Below are 10,956 nucleotides of genomic sequence, written 5' to 3'. Positions count from 1 at the left end.
AGCCGGCTAGTAGTTTGCTCCAAGTGACTGTGATGTGATGCGAAAGGTACAATATGGATATGACTTTGCGTCTAAAACGCGCCATGTAAAACGAACAGAAAAAAAAGTTGCCTTGGTAAATTTTATTTTTTTGATGTGAAAAAAAAACTTGTAAACGTGAATTTGAAAAAAAAATAGAAAAGAGGAGTATTGTTTTATGGGATGTTATATGAGGCATCGATTGCTCACCAAAATAAAAGCAACATGTTTTGTTACCACAGCGAATAGGTAGAGCTGTAACATTGTCATTTATTTATTTTTTAAATCGTCTAATTTCATGAGTGTATAACGCGAGAGCTATGGTTTGACAGTGAAGTGGTGAACAAATTAATGACTTGCGGAAAATAAAGCCCTGGATAAAAGATTATGGGTTCTGGACTCCATGCGCTTATATCTGGGACTCTTATTTAAATAAATGTCATGGGCACTGCCCTCGGCACTGCCACATTTTTCGTTTTCAATCTTCTTTTTGACTATCAGATTTAAGTCGGAGGGACTAAAACTATTTCGCTCAGTAGACTAAAGATGTGGTGGTGCTAGTTGTTCCTCTGTTGTCGTGGATCTCCCACAGATGCGTAGAGGAGTCTCGACCACCACATCCGTTTTCTGTTTTCCATATTCTAAATCGGCCAGATCGTCGTGCTGCTTGTTTCTATGTGCCAGACAATAGCCAGTAGACTGATTCCGACATTCGGTCTGGTCGCTCTGTCTCTCTCGCACCTACACGGTATGTCCCACGGGTGCGAGAGAGACAGAGCGACGAAAACGACTCTCGGAGTCAGTGTGCTGTCCGCGCTGTAACGTGCATGCCGGGTGCAATCAATAAAGCAATCAGCGGGACGGCCTCTAATTCGGAGTCGACTTCCCTCTCGGCGCCTCTCGGCCTGGAGGAGGAGCGGAGGGCAGGCCGGGCAGGCCGGGCAGGGAGCGCCCTCGGAGGGGCCAAGGCGACAGCGCAGCACTGTGGGAAAAAGACAGCCTTTACTACTACGAATGTATAAAGAAATTATAGAATAAAATGATTGTGAACAAAATGTGCCACGCGTTCGTCAATTTCATTTTCAATTTCATCCCTACCCCTAGCCACTCTACACCGCTTCACAAGGGGGACAAACGGACAAACAGGGTTGGACTCGCTTGTTTTGGAAAATATCTCTGGGGCAGGCAGAGTCCTTGAATGTGCACCATTAGCACTGAACACTCACATGCAAAGCCGGCATGCGTCTAAGCGACAGCCGAGTCGGCAGTCGCGCGTCGAAACGAAACTTCCTTGTCCGCGTGAGGGACTTGAGAGCCTTCGGCGCTAAGTAGCTCCCTACCCGCGAGTATTAGAGCGCCGAGCCTGCGTCGCTGCGCCGTTGGCTGCGCCGTTGGCAGTGCCGTGGCTGTGCCGCCCGGCAAACTCGCAACTTTAAATTCCGCGCCCAAAGTGGCGGGGTTTCGCGTCTCGCAGCCGACGAATCGCGTACGCTGTGTCGTCTCCGCGTTTCCTCGTTTCGGCGCCGCGAACGCGCCAAGCGCGGCATGCGCGCCAAGCGGTCGTGATCCCCGAGGAAGCCTTCTCCAAACACTGCACGCCGCGCGAGCGGATTCGCGCCGACAGACAGACGGACGGCGTACTTAGCGTCGCCGTACAGTCACCCACCGCTCATCAAGCCGGATCCTCATTTCCTGGGCAGCCATCACCCGAGGCTGTCTCTCTCGCACCTAGCACCCCCTTCGCACTCTCCCCCACTCTTCCACACTTATTCGGCGCTGTTGCTGAGCGCATTACGGGAATTGCTCTTCTGCCGCCTGTCTGAGCGAGCGGTCTGAGCGCGGCGGCAGCAAGGCGCATTTTTCACTGTCGCCCGGCCAAACGAAGGCAAGGCGGTGCGTGTGCAGTCAGTACAGTCGCGCAAACGCCGCGCCTTCTAATAATCGCGCGGGCTCATTTGTTTGTGAGAAGGCGGAGGAGGAGCCAAGTCGAGTGTGGAGTCGCAACTTATCTCTCCTGCACGCGTGTGTACACACGAGCGGGACCGCAGCGCAGGCTGACTTGGGAAGCAGTGTGGGGACACGGAGAGCAGTAGTAGGCCGGGAACAAAGTACCGGCGGGGCGGGGAGGCGCGGAGACGTGCAGTAGTGAGGGCCCGTCGAGAAAAAAGAGATAGCATTTTAGGGGACGCTGCGCTAAGATCAGGGGAGCGGTGTGCGCTTCGGTAAGAAGAAGGAGCACCCAGTCATTGTGTTATCAGCTGAGAATAAAGGAAGGCAGTGCATTCATAAAAAGACTCTCCCCAAGCCAGAGACAAGACAATGATGTCCATTTTTCTTGGCGGGGATTTTTTTTTCTTCTTTCTTTTTTGTTCCTTTTTTTATTCTTTTTATTCTTTTTCGTTCGTCATCTCTGCGCTCAGCGGCCCCCTCCTCACACCTCGGCGCTGTCTATTCCCAGGATCCCAGATTCCCACACCGCTTCACCGCGGCGGGGCATCGGATGCAGATGCTGCATTCTAAATGTTCCCCGGGGGCGGGGCTGGGCGGGGCGGGGCTGGGCCGGGAAGGCAGGCGATCCAACCGGGACCGAACGAGAGAGAGCCTCAGACGGCTCTCCGGGTACCTGAGGAGGCTGGGAGGGTTGAGGCAGGGTGACGGCTGACGCTGGTGACGCAGTACCCGCCACGCCAACGCCACAAAGTTGTGCAGAATGAGGAAAGAGGCGTAGGTGTGTCGCGGCACTAGCAAATGGTTGCTAGCGTCCGTCAGCCCGGCGGGTAGGCAGCGCCGCCAAGCAGGCGTGTCTGGAGCCGGAGGGGTTGCCTACCCGCCGGGCTGACGGGCTGCTTCCTCGGGCGGACGGACGCCAAGGGCAAGCCGTGGCGAGGCCGAGGGTCCGGGGCCGAGGCAGCCGAGGCCGGCCGGAATGATTGGCGCCGTGGCCGAGGCCCTAGCGGCCCCGGCGGCCCCGGCCACTGTGCAGGACTACGCCGGAGGCAAACCGCACAGCGGGTGTGATTGAGTGGCGGTTCTGGATCAGTCGGGCCCGACTTCTTGGAGCGCCAGTCCGGCCGGCCCTGAGCAGTGCTGAGCCATGGCTGAGCAGTCCGCAGTAGACCCGCTGCTGCTCGCTCCACTGCGAGGATTGCTAGATTGCTAATCATTCGTTGCCGGGAATTGGTAAGTGGATATCCGTTTGGAAGTTTTGGCGTTTTGGCCCGCTGCGCGGCGGCACGGCGGCAGGCAAGCCGGCTGGCTACGGTAACGACGTCTTCGGCGAGCGTCATAGGAGCAGCGGGGCTCGGCAGCGGGACGGCGGACCGGCACACTAGTGGAAAGAGATTTCGACCAAATTCGCATTAATGGAGCGTACGGTCCCGCCCTCCACGTTTTATCTAGCGATTTCGGAAGAAAATTAAATGGCGTAGAGGGAGCCGCCTTTCATTGTTTCGGCCAGGCTCAGGCCGGGCCCTTCCCTTCCCGCGGCCCCTGCTTTACAGAAAAGGGGTGGGGCGGCCAGGGCCAGGCGGCCAGGCGGCCACGTAACAGCAGAAAGGGATAAGAGCCAGATAAGGGAATGTAAATGTGGATCCGTGGGCGAAGCAGGCGAGGCAGGCGAAGGGTTAAGGGCTGGGGGCGGGCCGCGCGGAGGCAGGGCCGGCAGGGCCTAGGAAGGGCCGAGGAAGGGAAGCGGGAAAAAAAGAGGCAGAAAAGGGAATGGAAACTCCCTCAGTCGGCGCACACGTGCGCGCCACGCGCCGCAGCCACCCCGCCACTCCGAGATGCAAACTAGTATTGATAATTACAGCGGTAGTTCGAAGCAGAGCGGGCCGGGGCGGGGCGGCGCGTAGTGTGGCAAGGGCCGCTTCATTCCGAATTCAGTTCTCATTCCCGCAAAGTTGCCGGCAGTGGAGTGCTTCGAGGCGTGCCGCGCGGTGCCGCGCCTCTCCGACGGCAGATGCGGATGCGCAGGTCGCGGTGCAGCACCCTGCAGCACTGCACGGGCTCTCAACTTCATCGAGGATTTGAGACTGGTTGCTTGGGTTAGGTCACTGTACATTACCCGGAGAAGTTAACCTCCCGCGACGGAGAGGAGCCGAAATGGCGGCGTGCAACCATGGGGCTACTATACTACTGTCGAATCACGCGCACAAGGGTACCAGTGGATTCCTCGTTCGAAGGGCAATTCCTTGCTCGATTCGATGCCTTTTCGAGAGCTCGAAACGTGCTCAGAGACACACGCTTCGATCCCTCGCCAGGTTCCCCCAGCGCCGTGCGCCTCGCGCGGCAGCAGTCAGGAAGCCGCGCCAAACAAAAACGTGACACGTCTGTCGTTTAAGGATCAGCGCCGCGGGAATTACTATCGAATAAATGTCACGGCTGCCACCATGACGACTGTCGGCAACCCCTTCTCGGTTTTGGCGCCAAAGGCAGCCAAAGGCAGGCAAAGGCAGGCAGCATTGCGGCTGACAGGACAGGCGCGTTCCAAACGAGTTGTGGCATGTATGGATCAAAAGCCCTCGTGACGCGTCACGCGGGGCGGCGCGAAATTCAATCCGAGGGACGCCCATTTGCCTGCCGGCTCCACCCGCGCACAATCAGCCGCGATGCGTCACCGCGTGACGAAACCACGTGACAGAACCACGTGACGGAACCACGTGACAAAAACTACGTGACGGAACCACGCGACAAAACGCCGGGCGACGCCAGCTGCTGCAGCACTCCAGGCGGGAGTCCCACCCCAGATCGGGCGCCGATACGCGATCCAGACCTATTTCCTGGAGATTGAAATGTGCGGTCTAAGCCCCTTTTCGGGCCGAGCATGCCGTCGCTTGGCGTCGCTTGGCGTCGCTTGGCGTGTTCGGAGCCGAGTCGCCTCCAACGCGGTCCTGGCGAGGCGTCGCGGCACCGTAACACCGCGGCGCGGCGCCGCCGATTCCAGCCCGGAGACTCGGCAAGGCCAGCAGTGCCGGCTGCCCCTGCAACGGACGGCGCAGGCAGCCCACCACACACCCACGCGCCGCCGCTCCAGCTGAGAGCATTTTGTCAGCCCGAGAGCATTTTCCTGCCTACAGCATTTCTTCAGGTGAAACTGGATCCACACCTGCAGAGCAGTCCAATGACCTGGCCCGGCCTGGACGGGCCAGCAGCAGCCCACCGGTAGCAGCCCCCACAGGTCCTCAGGCTTGCCCTCAGGCACGCCGAGCGAACGGGAAAGCACAGCCTCGCCGCCTTGCCGCCTTGCACTGTTAATAAAACGGCGGCTCAAGCCCTTAACCCTTCACCTTGTGCGCCATTTCCGCCCCCTTTTCGGCACCCTTTGATACGGAAGGGGAGCAGGCCGAAGGGAAAATGGCTCCCTTTGCTACACACTGTTCAAGCGGTAAGTTTGTAATAAAAAAGGAAAAGGGAGAAGGAAGGAGAGAAAATATCTTGGCTTGATATAAGGAGGCCCGAGTACTACTAGCTCTGGGACTACCACTCCCACGGACGACACGCGAACGCCCCGGTCGCTTATCCATCTTTACTCTTACTTTATTGACTGTTCTCTTTTCTTTGCGAAGAAAGAGTTTATTGTCAATTTTGTAACGCTGACTGTGTTGCCTTTTGGCTCTGGCCTTCCAGGCTTACAGACTTCCAGGCTCCGCAACGCGGGCCCTGACGGCAAAGGCCCGCAAGTTCACGATGGAGCCGCATGGCGGCATGCAGAAGGAAAGGTCGCGATCAAAGTCATTGTCCGCGCACTTCTGAGCCCACCACGCCCCAGCCACGCCCCGCCCCGCCCCGCCCCGCCGCGCCCCGCCGACAGAGACCGAGTTCACACGAGTCGGGCGGGGCGGGCGCCGGTCGAATTCTTGTGCCAATCCACATCAAGAAGGCTTTCCTGTGATTGGCAGTCGGCCTGGAGCAGACTCGGCCCGGAGAAGAACAAGAACAGAGGTCTTTGGCGGGGCCGCGTTCTTGGCGTTCTTGGCGTTCTTGGCCTTCTTGGCCCTGGAATCCCGAGAATCACACATGGCCGCGGCGCCGCTGTGGCGCCGCTGTGTCTGTGCGCGGCGTTCACCCCGCCCGCCCCGCCCCGCTGCGCTCCCGGCCGGCCGGCGGTTTTCTGCGCCGAGCTGGTCTTGGCGTGGTCGGTCGTGGCGGTGACGAACCACGCCGTCAATGGAGACAATGGCGCTGTTAGCGCGCGTGTGCTGCCGCCGTGCCGCCGCCGTGCTGCCGCCCGACCGCGACCCCCGCGTGCGGTGCGGTGCGGTGCACCGGCCTCGACCTGCGCCGCTCGTCGTCTGTTGTGTGTTTCGGCGCGCTTTTCGATCAGTCAGCACTTGCCGCTGCTCCGCATGCCAGGCGTGCACTCTGGGACTGTGGCGCGCATCGTTAGCGGAGACGAGACGCCCATTGACTCGTCTGCCGCTCCGGTAGAATTCAAACGCAAAGACACACCAGCACACGTGAGAGCTTCCAGTGCGGCGCCCGCGGAACTCGCTTGCATTTCAAAGTTTTCACTGAGCAGCGCGAAGCAGAGCGAAGAAGCGCGCTTGCTTCCGGAGAACCAGGAGAACGACGAGTGCAGCCTCCCGCCCAGTGTAGCCGCAGACCGGGCCGCAGTCCTAGGGCCGCTGTCACTACGTCCGACTACGTCACTATACTCCAGGCCAGGCTCCTCGGGAAGAAGAAACGGCAGAGCGCACGGCGGCGAAAAGTCTTTTCTTTTCTCTTGTCTACGTATGTGGATGGCTTTTTGTGGGGACGTCTTCATTTGCACCTCGTTGCAGGCTAAGAATACCGTGCTGCCGCCCTGCGAGGACAACTTTGGTCATCCCGGCCCGTGAGCCTCCAGCACCTCCAGTCGTCCAGCCTGCAGGCAATGAAACATTACACGCGTGACGGGAAATCCCCCATATCCGGGAGACGGAGGCACCAGATGGCTTCGCGCCGACGCGGACCGCGACGGGCCTGGAGTGCCTGCTGGAGATCGCTGGAGGCTCGGGTGCTGGACGACGTGGTCGGAGTCGATCGAAGGTTTACGCGTGGATAAGAAACACCTGGTTTGAATTGCTGAACGTTTGCTGCTGGTCCGGTCGTCGGCGCGCGCTAACACGTACAGCGTGTTTCGCTTGGACCGGGCGGAGGACCGTCCTCGCACCGATTCGAGACCGTCATTTGCATCTGCAAAACACGGACGCGCTTCACCGAACCGATGACGCCGGGCGTGGCGTGGCACGGCGTGGCGCGGACCGTGACGGACAATCGGTCCGCCGCGCGTCGCGCGTTGACGCATCTCCGACAAAAACTGCGAAAACCGCGGCGACGGGCCAGACGGCGAGAAAAAGGAGGGGATCCCCGGCCGGACTCGGTGACGCAGGCTTGCGCAGGCTGCCGACGTGGTCAGTGCACTGTGACGGTGCAGTGCACGTTGCCGGGGAAAGGCGGGGCGTAGGTGCACTGTACGTAGCCCGGCCGTCCTCCGCGCGCACAGGTGGTTGCAGTGTGCGCCCGACCGGCCCGGCCCGGCCGGCTGCCGCCGTCTTCACCGGAACCACACAATGGATCGTTTTCGTTCTCGCCTCTTTCCGCGCGGCCCGGCGTGGCCGTCCTGGCAGTCCTGGCGCCGATCAAATCGAGCACAAATTCGGGCTGCGTCCGCGGAGGCCGGCCGGCCCTCCCGCCGAGGACTTCCCCAGCAGTGGGTGCGTCCGAACGAGCTGCAGCCAATTCGACGATTTGGACCCCCCCCTCCCCTCCCCCCTCCTTCGGTCCGGGAAGAAGCAATCACCCGGTCGGCTGCGGACGCAAACGACTCGTCAGCGCGCCAGCAGCCAGCCATCCCCCCGACAACCCGGTGACGCAAGATTCCACACGCATCACCGCCACGCCTGCGCCGCCGCAATGAAACAGGAAAGAGAAGAAAAACGACGGGTTTGCTACCACCCCTTGCTTCACCGAACCAACGTCAAAATTTATGAGGGTAGATAGTCTTACGTCTCTGGTATACAAACGTCATACCTTGTACCGGAGAGTGACGTAATCATTCAACCACGAGGTGGCGCTCCTGTCGGGCTGTGATTGAGACGCGGAGTCACTGATAAGGCAGTGGCGCGCCTTATAAAGACCAGCCTGCACACTCTCAGCTCACGGCGGTAACGCCACTGGTAATGATCCGCCCCCTGGCCGCCCATAGCCGCGCTTAAACGCTGGTCGCCCCGCCCCGCCCCGCCCCGCCCCGCCAATCCGTGGCCCGGCGCCAAAGTGCCAATAACCAGATGGCCATTATCAGGACCGGGGCCTGTATTGCGAGCATCATTCTCCCGCGCATGGAGTCCGGCAGTTTGTTGTTCTCGCCACCAGACGGCGCCACCTGCTGGCGTGTTCATCAAGGGGTGTGTCGTGGACGTGGACGTTGACGTTGTGGCGCCCGTCGACACGGAGACGGAGACCGACATTCGGGCAAGGCAAGGACAGCCGGAAAAACCAAAAAGTTTTTGTTTAACAATTGCGAGGTGGCAAATAAAACAGTGCTCGCTGAAAGGCTAAATGTCCATGCCGAGAGCCGCCTCCCCTTCGAGGCGCTTGGCCGACACGGCAGGACACGGCCCGGACGCAGCCTGCGGTGGCGGCGGACCGGGCCACCCGCCGGGGCAGTCGGATGAATGGATTCAATTTCAAGCATTACCGCCATCGCGTCGCGCCGCACCGCGTCCACTCCACTGGGGGATGCTCGGCAGACGGGCCGCTCGGAAAGGGGCGCGCCGTCCCAGTCATTCCCGTCGCCGTTCCAGTCGCTATTACCACGTGACGTGAAAGACACAAATTGAAAGGGCTGGCTGGGTGCGCGGGAAAGGCGGCGGGAGAGGCGGGGTGCAAAACAGAGAAACTTTGGCCAACGTGTGTTGAAAGAGCAAAACCCCCCGACCCGCCAGCAAACTCGGGACAGCCTTCCAGCCCAGACGGCGGCGCGGTGGCGGTGCGTCGACCCCGGGCACCCCGGGCACCCCGGGCCAGCCAGAGCAGGGCAGAGCGGCGCACGGCGAGCTGGATGCAGATCGCGCAGCCTGGCGCATCCCGGCGCATCCCGGCGCAGCAGCACCAAGCCCGGCGGTGGCGGCGGCGCCCGGAGCAGGTTCATCTCGTTACGGGGGTTGGTGCCTTTTAATTGCATTGTCCGCCAAGGTTCGGCGTCGGCCATTTGATGGATTCAGTCCTGTTTTCAAATTTCGCATCGACGACCTCCGAAGTCCCTGTCTTGCCTTGCAATGTCTGTGGACTTGCAGGCTTTCTAGGTCCACAAGCTCCTCAGAGGCTCCGCAGACGTGGAGGGCCATGGCGTCGGCTGAGAGGTCGAAGTGACCCGAGGGATCGTCACCGCCGGAACACGGACCGCCACGACGAGCTGGACGACGCTGCCGCGCCGCTCCCACGACGAATCCGTTCCCCAGGACCGCGACGTCGACGTCACGACCCTTGCCGCGGTGCGTCGGGCCGTCGGGCCGCACGGCCTGCGGGTTCCGGGGAGGTGGGCGGCGGGCGCGCGGGGCGGCGGGGCGGCGGGGGCCCGGGCCGCGCTCGCCGCGCTACGACTAGGTGGTGCTGCTCGCCGGGCCGGCCAGTGGCCAGTGGCTCCCAGGGTGGCGTCGTGGCGGTAGTAGCAGGCAGTGGCAGTGGCACGAGCAGTGGCACGGGGACCAGGCGCCGCTGGCAGGTTGGCAGGTCCATTCTTTGGCGGACTCGTAAATCAAATTGTTCAGAACGTTGGTTCGTGCTGTCCCGCCCCGCCCCGCCTCGACCCGCCGCGCCCCGTTGGTGCTGACTGCCGTACTGCCCACCGCCGACCGGCGAGCGCCAAGTTCAAAGGACTGCAGCCCTGCGAGGAATGGGCGCGCCCGTCAAAAGGTGGGTGAGTGCTAGTTCGTGTGGGCTCCGCTTCGCCGCTTCGCCGCTCCGCCTCCAGGGTCCGGGGGTCCGGGGCGTCCTCCGGCACCAGGTGGCGGTCTCCCGATAACGACAACGCGCGCCAACGCCCCCGGCGGACCGGCCGGGCAGTCATCACCGAGCCGTTCTGGCGTCGATATTGATTGTGCCGTGCCTCGGCGTGCCTCGCTTTGGCTAGGGGCTTGTAGCGCTTGTAGCCAAAGCGAGGCAGAGCCAGGCAGAGCGATGCTGGCGTCCAGGGAAGTGATTTCGGGAACAGTGCGTCCGACGCCCCCCCCCCTCTCTCTCTCTCTCTCTCTCTCTCTCTCTCTCTCTCTCTCGGCGAGGGCGAGAGAGAGACGTATCTCCCGTTCGGAATCAGTCTGCAGAACGGGCTGTAATCATTTCACGAGCAATTTCGCGACGCGACGCCCAGCGCGACTTTAGGGTCGACTTTAAGGTCGACTTTAGGGTCGACTTTGGGCGCATTCAGAGATTCAGAGTCCGTGCTGCCGCTGCTGCCCGGCCGGCCGGCCTCGGCCACGCCGTCGCGCCGCTCCATTGTTTCTGGCCGTAATAGGCCGAGGCCGGTCAAAGCGCGCCGTTTAAGAGTTGCCGCGTACTTTTGACTTTTCGGCGGGTATGATCGTCAGAAGTGCCGCGCTGCCGCGCTGCGCTAACGGGATGGATCGCGCCCCCGAAGTTCGGCCGAGTTGTGCAGATCGGGCGTCAACTAGCGTCAACTAGCGTCAAACGCGTCAAGCGGCGCCGCCGCCCTCCGCCCGGCCCTTCGTTAGCGCCACGCGACGCAACGCGAAGCAACGCGAAGCGACACTCTGCATGCGCTGCCATGGCCGCGCCGCACCGCGCCGCCCGCTTTGCGACGCGATAGCCTTGTTCGCCTCGCGCACGCAGCGCACGCGGCACACGCCCTCCGGCCCTATTCCCGCGCGGCGTCCCGCTCCCTGTTCCGGCCGCCCCCTCTCTCTCTCTCTATCTCTCTCGCACTCACGTGGCCTCCCGTAA

The sequence above is a fragment of the Thrips palmi genome, unplaced genomic scaffold (genome assembly GCF_012932325.1).
Source record: "Thrips palmi isolate BJ-2018 unplaced genomic scaffold, TpBJ-2018v1 HiC_scaffold_16, whole genome shotgun sequence".
In the NCBI taxonomy this organism is placed as follows: Eukaryota; Metazoa; Arthropoda; class Insecta; order Thysanoptera; family Thripidae; genus Thrips; species Thrips palmi.
The sequence above is the reverse complement of the archived record's forward strand: the minus strand, read 5'-3'. Positions refer to the sequence as shown.